Source organism: Schistocerca serialis, chromosome 1 (assembly GCF_023864345.2).
Source record: "Schistocerca serialis cubense isolate TAMUIC-IGC-003099 chromosome 1, iqSchSeri2.2, whole genome shotgun sequence".
In the NCBI taxonomy this organism is placed as follows: domain Eukaryota; kingdom Metazoa; phylum Arthropoda; class Insecta; order Orthoptera; family Acrididae; genus Schistocerca; species Schistocerca serialis.
This window is the reverse complement of record NC_064638.1, coordinates 464,340,694-464,364,642: the sequence shown is the minus strand read 5'-3', so window position 1 is coordinate 464,364,642 and position 23,949 is coordinate 464,340,694. Positions and strand designations below refer to the sequence as shown.

At 44.3% G+C, this 23,949-nt stretch overlaps 1 protein-coding gene across 3 annotated transcripts in view; it reads left to right on the top strand.

Moving 5' to 3' along the window:
* The window catches only part of LOC126457701 (leucine-rich repeat-containing protein 15-like), a 123,746-nt gene that overhangs the window by 25,362 nt on the left and 74,435 nt on the right, over positions 1-23,949 (top strand). Inside the window, exon 1 of one of the 3 annotated variants that reach the window (XM_050094234.1) lies at positions 9,170-9,293. The exons of the other annotated variants lie outside the window; for them this stretch is intronic. The gene's annotated coding sequence lies outside the window, so the exon portion shown is untranslated. Of the gene's footprint in view, positions 1-9,169; positions 9,294-23,949 lie in introns of those variants that run through there. 3 annotated transcript variants of the gene reach the window in all.

Here is a 23,949-nt window from a genome sequence, read left to right as displayed (position 1 = left end):
GGAGACAGCTTACAAAACGTGAGTGCGACTTACCATAGAATATTGCTCAATTTGATTAACGAGGGATGTTCAAGGATTAGAAACATGAACAGTACGAATGCTCTCCAGTTTGTTTCACTCACAAGGCAACGTAACAGATATTGTGAAAAATACCTGTACTGGCAGTCGCTTGAAAATGAACAACCATTCTTCGAAAGCCTACTTATTACGTTCCAAGGAACAATTTTAGGTGAGCAATCTAGGCCAGTATACATAAATAGACTGTTGAGAATACACACTGGTACAATGGGAAGTACCGACTGGCTCATATTTCTCAGTGGTTTGCAGAATACACATACACGTAGATGCAGATCATTTGAGACACACTCTACAACTGTTTTTATTTCTTTTTTTCCCTTTGTCTTGTTCCCTTGGCTAGCATCGGTGCAGACACAGCTCCCCATTACCCCATGGGACAGACTGCATGTAGTGTTAGACATGTGAAAGTGAGCGGAAGTTTTCTAAATGTTTGCGAATCGTGTAACTGAGGCGGGACTCGGGTAACAGACCTGTACTCACCTAACGGTACGTGGTAAACCGCCTAAAAAGGCATCCAAGTTCTTCTCACACCGTGTCTCGTTAATCCGCTGGGCGAATTACAGTGGGAAGCGACACACCTACCTGTTCCGGAAGTGGTGCTTTAACAAACACTGCTTTCTGGGCAGGTCTAGAAAAAAGGTTTTCTTGTTGCACGACAAAGTCCACCCACTTCCATTCACGTGGTGCTCAAGTACAGCACTGTGATATGTTTCGATTTACTTCGACATTGACGATGCACGAAAATAATCTTTGTTGTTTTCTCCTTCTTTCATTTACCTGTACAACATTGACCAGACAAAGCCTATTTTTCGAAAGGAGAAAAAAAATAGGGACAAGAGGAGCTCTGCTGAAGTTGCGTTCCACCTGAAACTGAGAAAATGGCATCAAGAAACGATGTGGCATGGACTCGACTGATATCTGAAGAAGACACCATGAATCCTGCAGGGTTGTCCATAAATCCGTAAGAATACGAGTGGATGGAGAACAGCACCTTGCAAGGCATCCGAGATACGCTCAATAATGTTCATGTCTGGGGAGTTTGGTGACCAGCGGAAGTGTTTAAACTCAGAAGAGTGCTCGTGGAGCCACTCTGTAGCAATTCTTGACGTGTGCATTTTTCGGAATGCACAATGGACATGAATGGATGCAGGTGATCAGCTGTAATGCTTACGTACATGTCAGCTGACACAGTCGTATCTAGCCATATTAGGGGTCTCATATCACTCCAACTGCACGCGCCCCACACCATTACATAGCCTCCACCATCTTGAGCAGTCCTCTGCTGTCATGCAGGGTCCATGGATTCGTGAGGTTGCCTCCATACCCGTACAAGTCCATCCGCTGGATACAATTTGAAATTAGACTCGTCCGACCAGGCAACATGTTTCCAGTCATCTACAGTCCAACGTCGGCGTCGACGGGCCCAGGCGAGGCGTAAAGCTTTGCGTCGTGCAGTCATCAAGGGTACATGAGTGGGCCTTCGGCTCCAAAGTCCATATGGATGATGGTTCGTTGAATGGTCCGCACGCTGACACTTGTTAATGGCCTATCATTGAAATCTGCAGCAATTTGCGGAAGGACTGCACTTCTGTCAGGTTGAACGATTCCCTTCAGTCGTCATTGGTCCCGCTCTTGCTGGATCTCCTTTCGGCTGCAGCGATGTGTGAAATCTGATGTCTTATCGGGTTCCTGATATTCGCGGTACACTCGTGAAATGGTCGTAGGGGAACATTCTCACTTCATCGCTCTACCTTGGAACGCTGTGTCGCATCGCTCTTGCCCTGACTATTGCACTACGTTAAAACTGACTTAAATCTTGATAATCTGCAGCAGTAACCGATCCAACAACTGCGCCAGACTCTTTTTGTCTTATAAAGGCGTTGCCGACTATATCACCGAATTCTGCCTGTTCACATATCTCTGTATTTGAATACGCTTGCCTACACCAGTTTCTTTGGCGCTTCAGTGTAAATGAAAGTAAGAAAGAGTATGATTTTACACTTAATAATGATTCGGCTGTAAAAGTTCTAAGCAAACAAGAATGAACTACCAGCATGACTGAGAACGCGATAAGCAACTAGAGAACTGCACATATACGTGCAACCCTGAAAATGTATCACTTGATGTCCTTCCGAGTTTTGACATTGTTTTAAGAAATTATGGCTATGATTCGGAAGCTTCACTCATAGTTTTCTGAATAACACAGCTCATTTGAAAGTTGGCAGTACAATTTTGTTCCATTGATAAAATGTCGCCGGCCGTTGTCGCCGAGCGGTTCTAGGTGCTTCAGTCTGGAACCGCGCGACCGGTACGGTGGCAGGGTCGAATCCTGCCTCGACCATGGGTGTGTGTGATGTCCTTAGGTTACTTAGGTTTAAGTAGTTCTAAATTCTAGGGGACTGATGACCTCAGATGTTAAATCCCATAGTGCTCAGAGCCATTGGAACCTTTTTTTCTGTTTTTTTAATTTTTTTATTTTATATATATAATAATATAAATATATATTATATATTATATATTATATATTATATATTATATATTATATATTATATATTATATATTATATAAATATATAATATATATAATAATATAAAATGGGCGACCGTCTTAACTGTTATTTTCACCCTTGCACACCGACTACATCCATTATCACCAACACACTGTTTTTCACACCCTACACCCTATCTCCTCTTAGAGTTTTCCCTCTTAGATGCATTTTAGTATAAGTTCCACAACGTGCCCCTTCTAAAAGTGGTTCAAATGGCTCTGAGCACTGTGGGACTTAACTTCTGAGGTCATCAGTGCCCTAGAACTTAGAACAACTTAAACCTGACTAACCGAAGAACGTCACACACGTCCATGCCCGAAGCAGAATTCGAACCTGTGACCGTAGTGGTCGCGCGGTTCGAGACTGTAGCGCCTAGAACCGCTCGGCCACTCCGGCCGACCGTGCCCCTTCAATTAATGGCTTTCCATAAATTTCCTCCCTCAGCTGTCTTTTGAAATATGCATTAAATATCTATATTTTCAGTATGCAAATGTTTTACATCTATATACCGGTGTTCCAAAGAAATCTAGTGTATTTTTCTAACATTCCACGACTCTAAAGTTTAAAGTTTTACGTAATACTGTTCTCCGGATGTACCTAATTCTTAATTCCGTTTATCTTTAGTAGTAAATCTGTTTTGTTGACGAAAATTTTTCCACAAGCTCCAGTATTCCTCTGATACTTTCCCCTACTTACTCTTTATTGTGTAATCCTATGGGCCAAACAGGAGATGCTTTACTAAGGGAAAGGATGCAACAACTCCGCTGCTTCCTAGACTGCAACAACAGGCAACTGTACAGCAAGGATTTGTGGGTGTCGTCGAAGTTATCAGGAAAAGATAGGGATAACATCGAGAGAATAGCTTACAAGCAAGCCTACATGTACGGAAAACTCGTCAACGGTTGACAGAAAAAGAAATTCGAGGAACTAACAGGAAACAACATACACAACCTACTCGGATGTAGGCCGTACAGTATCGACGCAGACCAATAGTGTGACAGCGACCACAGTACTACCCAAAGGATTCACCATTGCACGATGATTCCCACAGAGGAATTTAATCAGTCTGTGGAAGCTTCGCTCCAATGAGTACCACAAGTGGAAACAGAAAAGAGAAGGCAAGAACCCGTCAGAGTATTACAAAGAGCTATGCCACCAAGACACCACACTACACATGAAGAAAGACAAGCCACCAAAGAACCTAGGAACAACGAGTATATTGATCTCTACTTGCAGACAAATGAAACGTTACTGTTTTGATGGGCACCTCAGAGTTTGAAAATAAAATAAACGAACTACTGAACGACCCCATTTAAACAGAATTAAGAATTAACCCGACGGTAGAGATAGTGACCTTGGTAAAGGACCCAAGAACTGACTCGTACACTGCCAAGAGACTCGTCAACAAAGTTCTCGTGCCTCTTAGAATTTATGAAGTACGTAAGCTCCATGAGGAGGCTAACCCACTGTGGCTTGTAGTGAACGGAATCAACTCAGCTAGGTATTACGGAGCGAATCATCTGCTACCTAAACTGCGCCGTCTTCTGGGATAAACAGACTTTTATGTGGTTTCTTCCCGCTTTGTGTAACTGATTAAAGAGGAATGGATACAGTCAACTAAGAAAATGGTTACGATATTGCAGTGCCTGTGTTATTCCCAGTCAAGATTAATTACTGCAGTAATTAAAGCCGTTATGGAATATAAGAAATGTATTCGCAGTTGCCAATATGGACGACCATCAGCTGTATAATGGATTGATGACAGTGAAAATTTGTGCCGGACAGTGACTCGAACACGGATTTAGTATTTATTCGTAGGCACCAGATGAGCAACTTTGGAGTAAAATGAATTCCCTATACGGGAATATACATAATGGATTGAGGAGTACAGGTTGTAGACTCATGGTTGACAACATATGGAAGTTTGGGTCTAGCCGTGCTCGGAAAGCCAAATAGTAAAGCAGCCGCTCGCGACAAGCAGGCAATCTGGGTTCGAATATCGGTCGGGTACAAATTTTCACTGTCGTAAATCCGTTATACAGCTGATGTTTGTCCATATTCGCAACTGCGAATACATTTCTTGTATAACATTATGCTTGGTTTCGATACCCAGTCGCTCTTTACCAATACAATAAACTGCTCGCATCCTAGACGAGCAGATCCCACTTCATATTGCGATTTGGTGTGCCTATTCTATCGTCAACGTACTTCACCTGGCTCGGGAATTTTTACGAGTAATTACATGGAGCGACAATGGGCTCCTCCCTCTCCCCAGTCACTGCTGACATCTTCGTGAAAGATTTGAGCAAACGGCCCTGTCTTCTGCATTGTTACACCCCCTTATCTGGCTACGGTATATCTAGATAAGACATTCTACGTCTGGATACAGGGGGGGAGCGCAGTTTGGAAGTCGGCACAGGAATATATAGTTCACTGACGAAACTGAGAACGGTTTATGCAGAACCGCGAATGGTACACTGGAAACAAAAGCCAATCCACACAAATCGGTACTTGCATGTCGAGAGCCACCATTATCCAGCTCAGAAGTATTCAGTTCTGCACACATTCTCTGCCTGTGCTTACCGGGTAAGCAACTCTACAACTCTAACGACATCAAAGAAGAATTGAGGTTTCACGCCAACGTTTACGGGAACAGCATTATAAGAACGACGACCAAGGACAACCGAAATAAAATAAGAAAAGAGAGCAACGACGAGAAGCTTCCGATATGGCGCTTACAGTATGGGAAGGGCATTCAGTGAACGGCTAAGCAACGTCCTCCACCAACGAGGTTTCACACATATTTTCCTCAGCAGCCACAGGATCCACAACATGATAGGATCCCCCAAGTATGCTGACCACAAAATAAACACTGCTGGAGTACACGAAATATTTTATGAGTGCAGAGCTGTCTACATAGGGGAGACGTGGAGACCACTTAGCCCACGCTTAGCAGAACATGAAAGGTACGTGCGATTAGCACAGCTTAATAAATCGGCGACAGCGGAACATCGCCATGAGTGTGGACAGCCTATCTTGTTCCAGGAAGCTCTATAACTGGCGGAATTCGGGGACGTGCCAATGCAAAATTAGGGAAGCGACTGAAATCATTAAGTAGCCACACAGCATCAATGGAGAAGACAGCTACAAACTTCCGGTGTCCTGGCTGGCAGCTATCCGTGTCCGAAAGGCTGCGAGCGGTCTCGGTAGCGGACACGGTAGCGACAGCATAAACGAACAGCTGCAGGGAAACTTTCAGTACATTTCCCCGCGCACCTAGAAGGAAATGTGCCCACGAGGAACAAAGAGCTGATCAGCAGACTGCCACCTATCACAGACAACCCAGCTAGCCCACGAACAACTTCTTTCCTACCCTCTCCACTTTACATTCAAGAGGCAGTAGAATTTTACAGATATGACATATTGACACATATCATCTGTAATAAATAGAGCCACCTTTTCTCCACTAAGCCGGCCGCTGTGGACGAGCGATTCTAGGCGCTTGAGTCCGGAACCGCGCTGCTGCTACGGTCGCAGGTTCGAATCCTGCCTCTGGCATGGATGTGTGTGATGTCCTCAGGTTAGTTAGGTATATGTAGTTCTAAGTCTAGGGGGCTGATGACCTCATATGTTAAGCCCCATAGTGCTTACAGCCATTTGAACCATTTAAACCTCCACAAAACTCAGTTTAGTCTGAGGAAGGCCGCTGTAATACTATCAAAAAGTTGTTTTTAGCGTTTATAATTAAAGTATTTTATACAATGACGCGGTACAATACCTAGAAAAATTTTAATCATCAAAGTTACATTTTCATTTCGTACTGAAATTTAATTGTTATTCTGTACAGAAGAAGAATATTTCAAGTCCAGTAACTTTGATTGAACGAACACTTTAACCAAAAAATGTATTTACTTAACAAGTTTTTGTCTCTATTTTTTACTTAGCGATTAAAGACCACAGTCGCCTGTCGTAGTTGGGGCCACTGACTCCACAGGAGGCAAAGAGCCAGTATCTTTAGGCAAACGCAACTTCCACGCAACACCGGATTCGAACCCGGGCCCACCTCGGATAAATGATCAGACAGCTGCGCCTCCGCGGCGGTTAACAAAGAAGGAGGAGGAGGAGATTAGTGTTTAACTTCCAGTCAACAACGAGGTCATTAGAGACGGAGTACAAGCTCGGATTAGGGTAGGATGGGGAAGGAAATCGGCAGTGCCCTTTCAAAGGAACCATCCGGGCATTTTCCTGAAGGGAATTTAGGAAAAACACGAGAAAATAAAATCACGATGGCCGATCGCGGATTTGAATCGTGGTTCTCCCGAATGCGAATGTACTGTGCTAAGCACTGCGCCACCTCGCTCAGTGGTTAATAAAAGTTGTATGAATTTCAATAGGAAATGAATGCAGGCGTCATTTACATAGTTCGTCGAAAGAAAGTAATCCTGAGAAAGTGAGATTTATTCCCCACTACAAAAATATTTCATTTAAAACAGAAACGAAATAATACCACAAGTATTCAGATGGCCTAGTATGATTCTTTGACATGTGTTCCAACAATATGGCATAACATCTCAGTTCGAGGAAACATTTATTCGCATCAAAGAATCCTCAGCGAGAGTGAAGAGGAAGTACAGGATCTGCTGAATTAAAGTAACAGGCTAATGAGCACCCGAACATGGATTAAGAGTAAATAGAAGAAAGGCAAAGGTAATGAGAAGCAGCAGGAATGAGAACAGCGAGAAACTTAATATCAGAATTGTGGATCACGAACAATGTTAACGTTTGCTAATATCTAGGCAACAGAATAACCCTTGATGGACGAGAAAGGAGGACAAAAAAAAATGGTTCAAATGGCTCTGAGCACTATGGGACTCAACTGCTGAGGTCATTAGTCCCCTAGAACTTAGAACTAGTTAAACTTAACTAACCTAAGGACATCACAAACATCCATGCCCGAGGCAGGATTCGAACCTGCGCCGTAGCGGTCTTGCGGTTCCAGACTGCAGCGCCTTTAACCGCACTGCCACTGTGGCCGGCTAAAGGAGGACATAAAAAGGAAACAAGCACTGGCAAAAAACATTATTCGTCGTCAAAAGAAGTCTGCTCGTATCAGATATGGTGGGCCTTAATTTGAGGAATAAATTTCTGAGAACGTACGTTTAGAGCACAGCATTTTACAATGGCTATACATGAATTGAGGGAAAACCGGAGTAGGACAATCGAAGTATTTGAGATGTGGCGCTACAGACGAATGTTGAAAATTAGGTTGACTGATAAGGTAAGGAATGAGGAGGTTCTGCATAGTATCTCCGAGGGAAGCGATAATCGGAAAACACTGAAAAGGAGAAGGGATGGGGTGACACGACATCTGTTAAGCCATTAAGGAATAACTTCCATGGCACAAGAGGAAGCTGTAGAAGGTAAAAACTGTGGATGAAAACAGAGGTTGAAATATATCCACCAAATAATTGGATTCAGAATGTTGCAACTGCCTGTCTGAGATGAAAAGTTTGGCATAGGAGAGGAATTCGTGCCGGGCCGCATCAAACCAGCCAGAAGACTAACAACAAAAAAGAGATGAATGTACTGCTGATGCCCGTCATCCAATATAACAGCTGTGTTCACAACGAACCTTATAGGACTCGTGTTACCCATTAAACGCCCGACACGTATTCAACAGAAAATGTTTGTAACTACCTGGTACCGGGAGTGGAACCTAATACACACGTTTGCTAAGTGAAGAACGTGGGACTGTGGGCTTCACTCATTACGTGCTCCAGCTGCGTTCATGTTCAGCGAGACTAGTTGCAATGTCTCTTCCTGGTTCATTGTTCAGGCTTTTACTTCTTTAATTGCAGTACCACCGCACTGTCGAAGATGACTTTTGCCTTATGCTGTGCATCAGTCTACATGAGTAACGTGCTCGAAGAATGAGATATACCTATTTAAACTGTATGCATATAGTACGCATTCCATAATTTGTAACGGTTGTGTGCAGTGGGACTTCCGTACGTTATGCTCGGCGCCACTGTTGTGGACACACAGTCGAGAAAGATTCTTGGAAAAAGCCAACAGACGGAACTAGCACGCAGCTTACGGGCAGCAGATAAGCAAGAGCTGAACTAACGCTGACTCAGACCCCTGCAGTACAAAGACACTCCTCGGAAACAAAGCGAACGTGGGCGTAAACAAGCGACCGCCGGAGTGCGGGCTGGCGTGGCGACTCTGAGCAACAAGTGTCTGGCAGCCGGTTGCTCGCACGGACGCACGTGTGTAGTCCACAGTACAGTAGGAGCAGGGCGTAGTGCGGTGTGGAGGAGGTAAGCAGGGGTCTTCCCCCCCTCCCCCCCCAGTGCCCCTCCAGAGTCTTCCTGCCGTCGACCCCGCCCCCTCTTGTGGTGTTCCATATCTGTGTCCCCGGGCCGGCGATGACACGCGTAGCGACATGCCTCTTCAACGACAGCCGAGTAGCTTGCCGGGACGACGATAAAGAGGAGAGGAGGTAGTAGTGGAGGGTGGGGAGTAGGGGCGCCGGGGCACCGTGGCAGCTGCTCAGGCGGGAGTGCAGTGCATACCAGTCACCGACGACGCGGCCCGCGAACAGAGCAGCTGACACCGCATCGCCGTTATGACGCCAGCTACTGTTCTCAGCAGAAGCCGCCTGTAGGTGAGTATGAAAGACGCCACGCTTACCTTGCCCCAGTATATGCAGACAGTCTTTCCTGCTGTAGTTCAGCTCTATCCGCCCTATACGCACTGTTGTTACTCCTGCAGAGAAACGACAGTTTTCATATGTTGTTTGTACTGCACGTAGTAGGGAACACTAAATCTAAATCTACATTTACATCTACACGCCACAAGCCACCTTCGGAGGCCGGCCGGAGTGACCGAGCGGTTCTAGGCGCTACAGTCTGGAACCGCGCGACCACTACGGTCGCAGGTTCGAATACTGCCTCGGGCATGGATGTGTGTGATGTCCTTAGGTTTGTTAGGTTTAAGTAGTTCTAAGTTCAAGGGGTCTGATGACCCCAGCAGTTAAGTCCCATAGTGCTCAGAGCCATTTGAACCATCTGAACCACCTTCAGTATGTAATGAGGGTACATCGTTAGAGTGACCATATTTATGGGAGTCGAAGATGGGACCAGTTTTATAATTTCTCACTGCTCGAAATGTAACAGTCCTGAACTATTACACATTATGAGAGCTTACAACGAGGTAAATAGCAGTCACCAGAAGTTAACATAACAAACGTAATTTAAAACCTAGGCACATCCATAGTAATTATATAATTATGTTATTGTTGTGGTCTCCAGTCACAGCTGTCACTACAACCCACAGTCCAGCTTACTGTATTCATCTCTTCGTTTCCCTCCAGGGCTTTTACCCACCACTCTTCCCGCCAATACTAAATTCGCCATCCCTCGACGTCTCACAGCCAGAATGTGTCCTATTAACGATCCCTTGTTCTACTTATATTGTGTCACAAAATTCTTTTCTCATCAGTTCTATTCAGTACCTCTTCATTAACTACATGATCCACCCATCTAAACTTCAGCACTTATCTGTAGCACCAAATTTCAAAAACTTTTATTCTCTTCTTGTCTAAACTTTTTGTCGTCCATGTTCCACTTTCGTACATGTCTACACTCAAAGTGAATACCTCCAGAAAAGACTTTATAACCTATATTCAATGTTAACAAACGTCTCTCCTTTAGAAACGCTTTTCTCCCTGTTTCCAGTCCACATTCCGTATCTTCTCTACTTCTGCCATCAGCAGTTATTTTGCTGCCCAAGTAGCAAAACTCGTTTACTACTTTAGGTGTCCCTTTTTCTAATCTAATTCCCTCAGCAGCACCTGATCTAATCCGACTAAATCCGTATCCTTGTCTTGCTTTTGTTGATGTTCATCTCATATCCTTCTTTGAAGACACTGTCCATCCCATTTGACTGCTCTTCCAAGTCCTTTGCTGTCATCAGTAGATTTCAAAGCTTCTTTTTTCAAATTTATTTGACTTCAGTACAGTAGTCCATCCATACTTTCAGTAAATTACGGAAAGTTTACATGACTAGTTTCGGTGAAGTTCAGCCACCATTATCAAATGTAATAAGTATGAAATATTCAGGTTCTCATAATTAATAACCGACTTGTTTCATACTTCCTACTTTTGATAATGGTGACTGAGCTTCGCCGAAACTAGTCATGTAAACTCTCTGTAATTTAGTGCGACTATGGCTTGACTACTGTTCTGAAACCAAATTTGAGAAAAACTTACATTTAGTGGCACTCCTTAAGACAGTCATGTCTCCCTCAAAGTTTTATTTCTCCTCCCAGAACACTGACTCTTACTCCACATTTTTTTTTTTTTTTTTTTTTGCTTTCATCCCTGTCTAATTATAATACACCGAAATGTTAAAAGATATTACAAAGGGACAAATCATTTGTTTAGGTAACTACACATAACTTTTAACACTCAGTTATTTATGCCACCATACTTCGGCGATGAATGAATTTGATTCAGCTGATATTCGCTGTCTTTTAATTTTCGGAAGTCATAGAATTCCGAACAACGATATTTCCCAATTTCTTGATCATTATAATTTTCAAAGTCGTCTACTTACGTTTGAGTTATGACATCCGTATCTTATTATTTAAGGGAAGTATACGCTCGAATGCTGCATTTGTACCAGGAACGCATAACATGAACTCTACAGTGTTAAACATATTTTCATAAGATATATATTCGAATGAGAAGTGCTGTAACATTTGTGTCCAATGCTCATCAGTAACAATTTTTCCTGTGATTCAAGCCGGCTAGTGTGACCGAGCGGTGCTAGACGCATCAGTCTGGAACCGCGCGATCGCTACGGTAACAGGTACGAATCCTGCCTCGGGCATGGATGTGTGTGATGTCCTTAGGTTAGTTAGGTTTAAGTAGTTCTAGGTTCTAGGGGACTGATGATCTCAGATCCCATAGTGCTCAGAGCCATTTGAACCATTTGAACCTGTGGTTCATTTCCTTATGTGCTGCATGTTAACGCGCTTTGGGAACAAGTTATTATCATTAGTTTTGCAGTTTAGCAACACATTTGTAAGAGACTCGTAGCATTTTTGCACTTCAACCAATGTAGGTACGTACTGCGAAAGAACCCAATTACAGTCTGAAAAGACGTGAAAAGATCCGTCCATTGTTCAGTATTCTGCTGTCATAAAATTCTCACTCCGTTTCACTGAGCTTCTTGACGTTTCCAACCCTCCCCCCCCCCCCCCCCCCCCCCTCCCTCTCAGGCCCAAGTTTGCTTAAAGTGGCTCTTCTAACGCGTAGCATCAGTCCGGTTTATCGTTTTTCAGTCATATTCATTCTTAAATCATAAAGTGCTTCTCCAACCTTTAACGTTGTAGCATGCTGTCCTGCCTTCAATGCAGCCGCACGAGAGGTACTACAAAACTCTTGCGAAAAGAAATACACGTGAAAGCATTAGGGTTCCCGTTAAGGAAAACCAGCTCGGTAATGTCAACTTCAGCAAAAGTACCATTGAAGATCTCGAACTTCAAAGCAATTTGTAATTCGGCGCTTCACGTATGTTATGTTAGCCTTACGATATTGAAATAAAGCATAGATACTTACTGGAAATATAAAAAGTCTTAGACTTTGTGGAAACCCCACGTGACTGAGAATGTGATTTGATTTCAAAAACCGAAACATTGAGGCGTCGTCGTGCGGTAGCGTTCTCGCTTCCCACGCCCGAGTTCCCGGGTTCGATTCCCGGCGGGGTCAGGGATTTTCTCTGCCTCGTGATGACTGGGTGTTGTGTGATGTCCTTAGGTTAGTTAGGTTTAAGTAGTTCTAAGTTCTAGGGGACTGATGACCATAGATGTTAAGTCCCATAGTGCTCAGAGCCATTTGAACCATTTGATTGAGGCGTCGCAGCAGAGCCCGACGGGGACAAGGGAACTGGACTCAAATAATCGGAACTTTTCCGTCCAAAATGCGATGTCTCCTCACTTTAACTCTGTGTACTACTGCCACATCTACCCGTTTCCGTTCCAGCTGCGAATGCTTCGCGAGAAAAAAGACTGTTGCTAAGCCTCCGTCTGAGCTTGAACCTCGCTGATTTTACGTTCATGGTCTTTTCGCGAGACACAGGTAAGAGGAAGATTGACTCGTAGGAACGGGCGCTCTCGGAATTGTGTCAGGCAAACAAGGCTGAGATGCAGAACGCCTCTCTTGCAGTGTTTGCCACTAGAATTGGCTGAGATTCATCTTGACGCATTCGCGCTTTCTAAACGAAGCTCCAAGCTAAACGAGTTGCTCTTCTTTGGACCTCCTCTGTTTCATCTGTGAATCCGACCTGGTGTGGATACCAGATTGATGTGTTATGTTCAAGAACTGATCGAACGTGGACTTTGTAAGATACCTATTTTGTGGATGGACTACACATTCTGAGCATTCCTCAAATGAATCTATCTGCGATTAGCTTGACGCGGTCGCTCCACTTTAAATCACTCCATGGGTATACCCCTTGATATGCAATGGATTCGAATGCTTCCAGTTATTATTCGAAATCGTGTAATAATAAAATAAAATAATGACTTTCAAAATGATGGAGAACAACAACCAGTCATCCTTTCCTTTAGGGCTTTGTTAGAGCAAATCTAGATTTCGGCTAGTAACTAGCCATTATCAGTGCTAAAAAAACATAAGAAGTTCATAGTCAGGCGATAGCATAAAAATTTACAACTCATGGCGTAACTTACATCGCTTATGCAATATATTACATACCAGTATTTCAGGGTTTTAATACATGTCCAAGTACGTCAGTCCTCTATTGTTCGGGCTCCTGTCACAGTTCGTTGAAGACTACTGTATAATGAAGGTAGGCTTTACGGAGAACACATTGATTGGCTGTATGGCACCTTCTTAATGAACTACGTGATACATAACATGCATTGTAAAACAGTTATGGTTTCTACCGAGAAACGAAATTTGCATAGCAATAATACAAAATAATATGCAAGTAAAATTATGTTTGTGCAGATTTTCTACCACTTCGAAATTTGTTGTCATGTCCTCTTGCTAACTGCCTTAGGAACACACGTTTTTCATATTAGGTGCATTGTGCTGCTACCTACTGCAGGTACTCCATATCAGCGACCTCAGCAGTCATTAGACATCGTGAGACAGCAGAATAGTGCCCTCCGCGGAACCCACGGACTTCGAACGTGGTCAGGTGATTGGGTGTCACGTGAGTCATACGTCAGTACGCGACATTTCCACACTGCTGAACATCCCTAGGTCCACTGTTTCCGATGTGGTAGTGAAGTGGAAACGTGAAGGAACACGTACAGCACAAAAGCGTACATATTGACCTCGTATGTTGACTGACAGAGACCGCCGCCAGTTGAAGAGGGTCGTAAAGTGTAATAGGCAGACATCTATCCAGACCATCACACAGGAATTCCAAACTGCATCAGGATCCACTGCAAGTACTATAACAGTTAGGCGGGAGGAGAGAAAACTTGGATTTCATGGTCGAGCGGCTGCTCATAAGCCACACATCACGCCTGTAAATGCCAAACGACGCCTCGCTTGGTGTAAGGAGCGTGAACATTGGACGACTGAACAGTGGAAAAACGTTGTGTGGAGTGACGAATCATAGTACAGAATGTGGCTATCCGATGGCAGGGTGCGGGAATGGCGAATACCCGGTGAACATAATCTGCTAGCGTGTGTAGTGCAAACAGTAAAATTCGGAGGCGGTGGTGTTATGGTGTGGTCGTGTTTTTCATGGAAGAGGCTTGCACCTATTGTTGTTTTGCGTGGCACTGTCACAGCACAGACCTACATTGATGTCTTGAGCACCTTATTGCTGCCCTCTGTCTAACACCGATTCGGGGATGACGATTGCATCTTTCAATACGATCGAGCACCTGTTTATAATGCACGGCCTGTGGCGGAGTGGTTACAAGACAATAACATCCCTGTAATGGACTGGTCTGCGCAGAGTCCTGACCTGAGTCCTATGACCACCTTTGTAATGTTTTGGAACGCCGACTTCATGGCAGGCTTCATCTCGGTGCAGCACTCCGTGAAGAATGGGTTGCCATTCCAAAATAAACCTTCCGGCACCTGATTGTACGTATGTCTGCGGGAATGGAAGCTGCCATCAAGGCTAAGGGTGGGCCAACAATGTACTGACTTCCAGCGTTACCCATGGAGGGCGCCACGAACTTGTAAGTCATTTTCAGCCAGGTGTCCGGATACTTTTGATCACATAGTGTATGATATAGTGAAAATAATGAGTGAGTTGGCTGATAGCATGTATTCTATTCTGGTGTGCTACATACTGCAGACAGAATCCTCCAACATCATAAACATACCGTATGTGTAAACTGAAGGGGATCACTGCTGTCAGCTGCAGCGGGACATTACGCGGAATCAGCGGCGACGATCGAAACTGTATACCGGACGGGCATTCGAACCATGGATCTCCTGCTTACTTGACAGGTGCGGTAACCACTGTGCGATCCGGGACACAGTGTTATCGCAACTAGACGGACCATCTCAACACGCCTCACAGCCGATCCACTCTCCCACCGAGCAACACCTAACCGCAGTTCCTGTCCGTGTACTCCAGTTCGCTACTTTGAGATTCCCACAGGAGATGAGACGTATTTGTGCATCCTCACTGAAGCAACTGGGTCCACTGCCCAGCTAGGCGTATCAATTAGTACATGAATGCGTGGCGTCTGTTCCTTCGGATTCATATAATCAACGTAACTGGTTCGTACATCGTTCCTCCCCTTGCCCCACTCCCAGATCTCTGAGATGTAGCCGCATATACACGAGAAGTTGGCAAAAATCAAGTGACATACGTCGATAAAGAAATTTCAGTTAGAGTAGCTTCTTACGATTTTGTACAATGGCTGATAAACACATGATGCACCCAGAAGAGGAGGAGAATACGAAATGAAACTCCGTGGGTTGAAAAGGTTTGTGATATTATTTCGGTAACTACCTAGGTGAGTCAAATTTACAAAGACGTTCAGTGTGAGAATATTTACCAGTACGACGTTGCACCCCCTCTGTTACGAATACATGCACTGATTCGTTTGATAAGGATATCATAAAGCCGTTGTATCCTCTCCTCAGGCGAACTAACGCAAATACATCTTGGATACTTGCACTGGAACATAGTTGACGTCGGACCATATCCCGTATGTTCCAACGATGACAGATTTGGGGATCTCGCGGGGCACGGGAGTGCCTCAACATCACGCAGACAGTTAAGAAAGATACGTGTCATCTTTGGACCTTGGACGATAGGTCCTACACTACTATGTTATGATAACACTGCAGAGATTCTCCAAAACGTTGGAAGAATGATTGAAGAACGTACGACATCATCAGGGGTAGTTTGAGTCTTCTGACTGGTTTGATACGGCCCGCTACGAATTCCTCTCCTGTGCCAACCTCTTCATCTCAGAGGCACTAGCAACCTATGTCCTCAATTATTTGCTGGATCTCTTACGACCTCTGTCTTCCTCTACGGTTTTTACCCTCTATAGCTCCCTCTAGTACCATGGAAGCTATTACCGGGTGTCTTAATATATGTCGGTGTTTTCCATACATCCCTTCCCTCGTGCGTCTGCAGAGAATCTCCTCATGCCTTAGCTTATCAGTCCACTTAATTTTCAACATTCCTCTCTAGCACCACATATAAAATGCTTCAATTCTTATCTGTTCTGGTTTTCCCACTGTCCAATGTTTCAGTACCACACAATGCTCTGTCAAACGTACATTCTTAGAAAGTTCTTCCCCAAATTAAGACGTATGTTTGATAGTAATATACACCCCTTCGTCAGGAATATCCTTTTTGCCACTTCTAGTCTTCTTTTTGTGTCCTCCCTATTCCGTCCGTCGTGGGTTATTTTGCTGCCTGGCTAGCAGAATTCCGTAACTTCATCTACGTAGTGGTCACTAATCCTCATGTTAAATTTCTCGTTCTTTCCACTTCTGTTACTTCTGATAACTTTCGTCTAGTTTCGATTTACCCTCAGTCCATATTCTGTACTCATGAGACTATTCATTCTATTCAGCAGATTCTGTAATTCGTCTTCACCTTCACTGAGGACAGCAATGTCATCAGCGAATTTTATCACAGATATCCATTCACATTCAATTTCAATCCCACTCTTGAATCTCTCTTTTATTTCCGCCGTTACTTCTTCGATGTAGAGATTGAACAGCGGGGGCAAAAGATTACATCCCTATCTTACATTCTTTTTAATTCGAGCACTTCGTTCCTGGACCCCCATTCTTATTGTCTCCGCTACGCTCTTGTACACTTTGTATGTTACCGTCTTTCCATTCAGCTTACGCTCACTTTTCTCAGAATCCGCTTCACGTGGCACTGCTGTTCCTACGAACGTTTCTGGATTTTTCTGTAGTGCTACTTCCATTATCAGCAGTGCCTTTATCTTTCTTATAACCAAATTAATCGTTATCTAACACATCGTCAATTTTCAGAATGAGATTTTCACTCTGCAGCGGAGTGTGCGCTGATATAAAACTTTCTGACAGATTAAGTGTGTGCCGGACCGAGACTCGATCTTGGGACTTCTGCCTTTCGCGGGCAAGTGCTCTACCATCTGAGCTACCCAAGCACGACTCACGCCCCGTCCTCGCACCTTTACTTCCGCAAGTACCTCGTCTCCTACCTTCCAAACTTTACAGAAGCTCTCCTAGAAGGGTCGCAGGAGAGATTCTGTAAAGTTTGGAAGGTAGGAGACGAGGTACTTGCGGAAGTAAAGGTGCGAGGACGGGGCGTGAGTCGTGCTCGGGTAGCTCAGATGGTAGAACACCTGCCCGCGAAAGGTAAAAGTCCCAAGGTCGAGTCTCGATCCGGCATTCAGTTTTAATCTGCCAGGAAGTTTCACATCATCAATTTTCTTTTTCATTCATTTGTATATTATTTTTGTCATCAACTTGTATGCATGAGCTGTTAAGCTCATTGTGTGACAATACTCGCATTTGTTGGCTCTTACAATCTTCGGAATTGTGTGGAAGATACATTTCCAGAAGTCAGATAATATATCGTCTTACTTACACATTCCACACCAACGAGAATAGCCGTTTTGTTACAACTTCCCCTAGTGACTGTATACGTCAGACAAGTCTTCCCCCTCATAGAGGCCTTCAGTGTGCTCTTTCCACCTATCCACTCTCTCCACAACATTAAACACTTGAATTCCAGTTGCTCTCTTAATGTCAATTTTACCGAAGGTTGATTTGACTTTAAGATATGCTGAGTCATTCCTTCCGACCATCATTTCTTTTTAGATTTCTTCACAGTTTTTAGTCAGCTTAGCTTCCCTACACCTCTCATTTATTTCATACCTAAGTGATTTGTATTTCTGTATTCCTGAATTTCCCTGAACTTCCTTCTTTCACCGATCAACTGATATGTTGCTACTGATACCCGTAGTTTCTTCGCAGTTACCTTCGTAGTACCTAAGGTTTTCTTTCCAATTTCCATGATTGCCTTTTTAGAGATGTCCACTCCTCTTCAAATTGAAGTGTCTACTGAGCTATTTCTTATAGCCTAAGAGAAACTCAAGCGTATTTATTCGTTTCTTACTACTTCCGTGTCCCGTTTCTTTGCGCATAGACTATGCTCGACTAGTCTCTTTAACTTCAGCCTACTCTACATCGTTATTAAATTGTGATCTGTGTATGTATCTGCTCCTGGGTACGCCTTACAATCCAGAATCTGATTTCGGTACAACTACCTGATATAATCTAACTGAAATCTTCCCAGATCTCACGCCTGTTTCCATGCGTACCTCCTCCTCTTGTGAGTCTTGAATGGGGTACTCGCTGTTACTAGCTGAAATTTATTGTGGAACTCAATAATTAATATTTCTCCTCCCTCTCATTCCTACTACTAAGCCCCATAACTATTAGATTTTCATATTCCATTATGTACAGAATTACTCGTTCAATATCCTCAAGTACTTTCTCTATCTCTTCATCTGCTGCTTGCGACGTCGGCATATATATCGGAGATATCATTATCGGTGTCGGTTTGCTGTCGATTCTAATGAGTACAATCCTATCATTGAACTTATCACAGGAACTCACTCTCTGTCCAGCGTTCCTATTCATAACGGGTCCGGCTCCCAATGTATCATTTTCTGCTGCTGTTGATATTACTCTATACTCATCTGACCAGAAATCCTTTTCTCCCCGTTTCATTTCACTGACTCTCACTGTATCTAGATGGGGCATTTGCAGTTCCCTTTTCAGATTTTCTAGCTTCCCTACCGTATTCAAAATTCTCAAATTCCGCCCCCGGCCCCCCGAGTAGCAGAACGTTATCCTTTAGTTAGTTATTCAGTTTTTTCTGTTGGTCACCTCCTCCTTGGTAGTCTCGTTCCAGAGATCCGAATGGGAGACTAGTCCGGAATCTTTCGCCAATGGGGAGATCGTCACGAGACCCTTTCACTGATAGGCCACATGTCTTGTGGATACATATTATGTTCCTTCAGTGTAGTGGTTTCCATTGCCTTCTGCATCTCATGCCGTACATCATTGCTAATTCTCCCGCTTTCAGGGGAACCTGAAGGACTAGAGAGTGCCCGAACATGTCTCTTCTCCTCCTCTCTCTTTGACGAGGTCATTGGCTGAATAAGGCTGACATCTTATGCCGGAAGTATTTGGCCGCCTTAGCTCATGATTTTTACTCAGAATTAAGGCGGTGAAGGTGTTCGAATCCAGCCCCGAGGACGTTTTGATTATCGATAAAAGACGCCGCCCCTAAACCACAAGTTGAATCAGAGGTAGACCAAAACTGCAACTCTTCGCTGTGCATAATGTGACGCCATTCATCAGCAGCCCATTCTTTGCGGTCACGTATCTCTCCATGGCTTGTATGCATGGGACTATAACTGCCTTATTCGACTGCTTCTAGTCTGCAACTAATGGTAGAACGTTGCATGGTGTCCGTTACCTGTCGTCGGATGGTAGGCGCAAATGCGAAGAGGTTACGATGTGCTTGGTGCGCAATACGGCGATCTTCCCTTGTGATGGTTAACATCCCCATGTAGTCCTACACCGGGTCGTTGTCACATCTGAACGCCGACAAACCTGGATATTGAACGATTCGACCAGTCAGCCAAATGGAGACCCACAATGAGGCTTGTTTCACACTCTGTCAGGTTATCTCACACGAGTATGCCGCACTGCGCTTTCTAGCCTATCTTCACATTTACAAGCAATCCTACTCCAGTTTTACCATTTTCTGCTGCTGTTAATATTACCGCTTATTCGTGTGACCAGATTTCGGTGTTTCCATTTCACTTCACTGTCCTCCAAGATATCTATATCAGTGTTTGCATTTTCTTTTTCAGTTCTTCTAGGGTAGGAACTTGTGGCAGATCCATCAGACCAGTCAGAATCTAGCTGGTAACTATAAAAAAAAGAAAAAAAGTTAAAAAACGACTTTTCAATGTTACCTCCCTCTTCGTAGTCGCCTCTTAGAGATCCAGATGGGGTACTAATACGGAAATGTTTGTCGATGTCCAATAACTGATTACAAATCTTGCGAATTTTCACGCTCCAATCATATCAATGTGACACCTGTCGAATGCCTGAATAACCACCTTTTGCAGCGCGGACGCGCAGGAATAGAGTCAATGAGGTTCTGAAATGTACCGACAGGTTAGTAGAGCCATGCCGACTTCAAGGCCGTGACCAACTTCATTAGGTTTCACAGCTGAGGATCCATGGCGCAAGCAGCCTCATCGAGGTGATTCCAGAGGTTCTCTACTGGGTCTAAATCTATGGGGTTAGGTGACCAGGGCAGTACGGTAAACACACTCTATGACCTGTGTGACGTGCTTTATTGTGCTGCTGTGTTCATTAATCATGAATTGCAGAATGACGAGACCACCCCAGGGATGCCTCAACATTCCCTAAACCATAACGCTGGATCCATCTCTCCGATGGAGCGCAACACGTGATTCTTCTGGAAAGGTGACCTGCCGTCACTCACTGGACGTCCAGTTCCTGTATTAGCAGGGAAACGCCTGCCTTCGTCGCTGACGAACAGCAGTCCGCATGAGTGCATGCACCAGGCATCTTCTTCGGTGGATCAACGCTCACTAAACATTTAGGGGACACTGTTGGTAACCCCTTGGTCCATGTGGGTGCTCAATAAAAAATGTTCAAATGTGTGTGAAATCTTATGGGACTTACCTGCTAAGGACATCAGTCCCTAAGCCTACACACTACTTAACCTAAATTGTCCTAAGGACAAACACACATACCCATGCCCGAGAGAGGACTCGAAATTCCGCCGGACCAGCGGCACAGTCCACGACTGTTGTGATCAATAGTTTCACGTCTATTCACCCAGTCACCTCCCCACAGCCGTCGCTCATCACTGTTATCTATGTCCCGTGGTGCACTACAGTTGCCTTGGTGCCGGTTTTGGATAGCGTCATTTTGCCGCCCACGTACGACGGTACGCGTACGGTTTACAGACTTAGCCGTTTCCGAAATGCTTCCACTCTTCGCTCGGTGCTTGACCTTTTGGACGCCAGATAATTCGATCCCTTTGCGCATAATGTAGACTGCGCTGTTCTCCGCGGCCTCCATCCCCCTCTTCCACCCACCCGATCGCCTTATATACCCACCACTGCTGGTGCTGTCTACGAGAGGTTACTGCACATTGACAACGAGTTTGGACAGTGACCATATTAATGTGACTGGATCGTGTAGAACGTGTATCTATAATGTAGTGGTTTCCTTGCCTTCTGCATCTTCATGCCATTGATCTTTGCTGGTTCTTACGGCTTTTAGTCAATTTCTTATCCCAAACACAAGACTTCATTCTGGAAGCCCTTCCGCTTCTCCTCCCTCGTTGGAAGAACGAGGTTGCGTCCTCATACCGGAATCCTTCGGCTGCCGTTACTGATAACTTTCATTCGAAATGTAAGCAGTGGCTGTTCTGAATCCAGGAATTTTGGTTACTAGTGACAGACGCTGCTACTAGACCTCGGCTGCAACAGTCTTCTACATCACCGTATTACAAATACGTTTATTTTCATTTTATCCTGTTTTCCTGTACTCAGGGTTTCGCTCTCGTACAGTTTTGTACCCGTGCTCTCGCGGACTCCTTCCTAAAACCATGCCAAAATTGATGTAAGAGCTCTTGGGGATACCACTGATACCCTGCTTAGTACACTTGTGGTGCGCATTGTGCTTAAACAGTTCGGTGTGTTCTTCCTTCCTAGAATCATAAGGCTTTGAATTATTCTTCTTCTCCTCTAGAACTGACAAATCATATGTCGTAATTTTACCTTCTAATGTCCTTTCTCGCATTCATATTCGATATGTATGCATTTAGCCTTGGTTCTATGCCACGGAAGCAATCCGGTCCACTGAAAAACTCTTCACATATACTCCTTAATGTTAGGCAAAATGGCTAAGTCGCCTTCTAATCTGAGCATGGCAACTCTTATAAAAAGCGGAAAGATTGTTTCTGGAGCAGTCGACACCCTTCACTGGTAGCATTTTAGTCTTTTATAAAGGGTTGTTCGTTACACCGTGAAGTTGAGTATTTATAAATGGCTGCCTGTGACGAAGAATAAATAGCCATTATTTGAGTCAATGAATGAGAGAGGCCATGGAAGGTAAATCAGTTATGCCACAGCACTACTCCTGTGCAAAATAATGGAGAGTGAGCGAATAATAAGATGCTCACGATACATTGTCAAGCTATTGGGAATATTCTTAGCTGAATAGACTATTGTACACATGCGGCATTTTTATATCTACACAAGACCCTGGGGACAAGTACGCCAGGTTCTTTCTGAGATGTAATCAGCCCAGAAGGCGGTGGTCGCCTTTAGGTAACGTAGTTTCGTAACACATCGTAACGTAACGTACTGCCGCGACCCACTTTCGCCGGGACAGTCCCGGCGCGACTGCTTCCTACTTCCCCTGAGCCGCGCGTCCGAATACGCTCTCTTCCTTGATGGAGCCACTTTTCTCATCATGGAAGAGCACCACTCCACAGGGACCACCAGTCGCAATACTTGTTCCGCTACACGTGCTACGGTTCCACGGAAAAATTCGTTAAAGTTAGGCGATAGAAGTACACTTCAGGCAAAATAACGCAACATCCTCATGGACAAGGATGTTTTCTTGACAAGTGAGGTGAAGAGTAGCTCATTGGAGGAATATACGACAGCAAACTCAGACCAATGAAACACGAATGTTACAGTAAAAGGCGCCCAGAAAGTACCATCAATTCACCGTGCACCCCCCCCTCCCTAACCACTACCCTGCCTCTCCCCCCACCCCGCCCACCACCCTCTTTCGGCAACGCAAGCGTGTATTCTCGGATGTAAACAAAAACGATAATAAGGGTACCAAATGGACTCACACAAGTGTCTTGCACTTCTTGTTGCGAGTAGGCAACGGCTCTTCCAGGGCCCGGAGAACGAATAAGTTCTCGATTAATCATATCTTATTGTTCTTGAAGTGGTCTTCAGTCCGAAGACTGGTTTGATGCTGTTGTCCATGGTGCACTATCCTGTGCGAGCCTCTTCATCTCTGAATAAATAGAACTGTAATTAAAGTTCAGGGAGAAGAAACAGGAAGTTTGAGGATGGCCCATGACATTGTAATTCGGTCAGAGACAACAAAGAACTTGGATCAGCAGTTGAACAGAATAGACGGTGTTTTGAAAACAGGATACATGGTGAACATCAACAAAAGCGAAACGAGGATAATGGAATGTAGTAGAATCAAATCAGAATACAAAACGAGATACTTAGAGTAGTAGACGAGTTTAGCTATTTGGACAGCAAAATAACTGATGATTGACAAAGCAGAGAGAATGTAAAATCTAGAATGGGAATGGCCAGAAAAGCATTTCTGAAGAAAAGAAATTTGTTAACACCGAATAAAAATTTAGGTCCTAGGAAGTCTTTTCTGAAGGTATTTGTATGGGGTGGAGCCATATTTGGAAGTGAAACATGGACTATTAACAGCTTAGATAAACAGAGACTTTAAGAAGTTGAAGATTAGATGGGTAGCTTACGCAACTAATTGAGAGACACTGAACAGTATTGGGGAAACAAGAAATTTGTGGCACAACCTGTTGAGAGAACGCATTCTCGGACATAGAGGGATCACAGTTTAGTGGTGTAGGGAAGTGTGTGTGTGTGTGGGGGGGGGGGGGGTGTAAAATCGTAGAGGGAGTCAACGATTCAGAAGCATATGGATGGCAGTGGTTATTTGGCGTGTCCATAT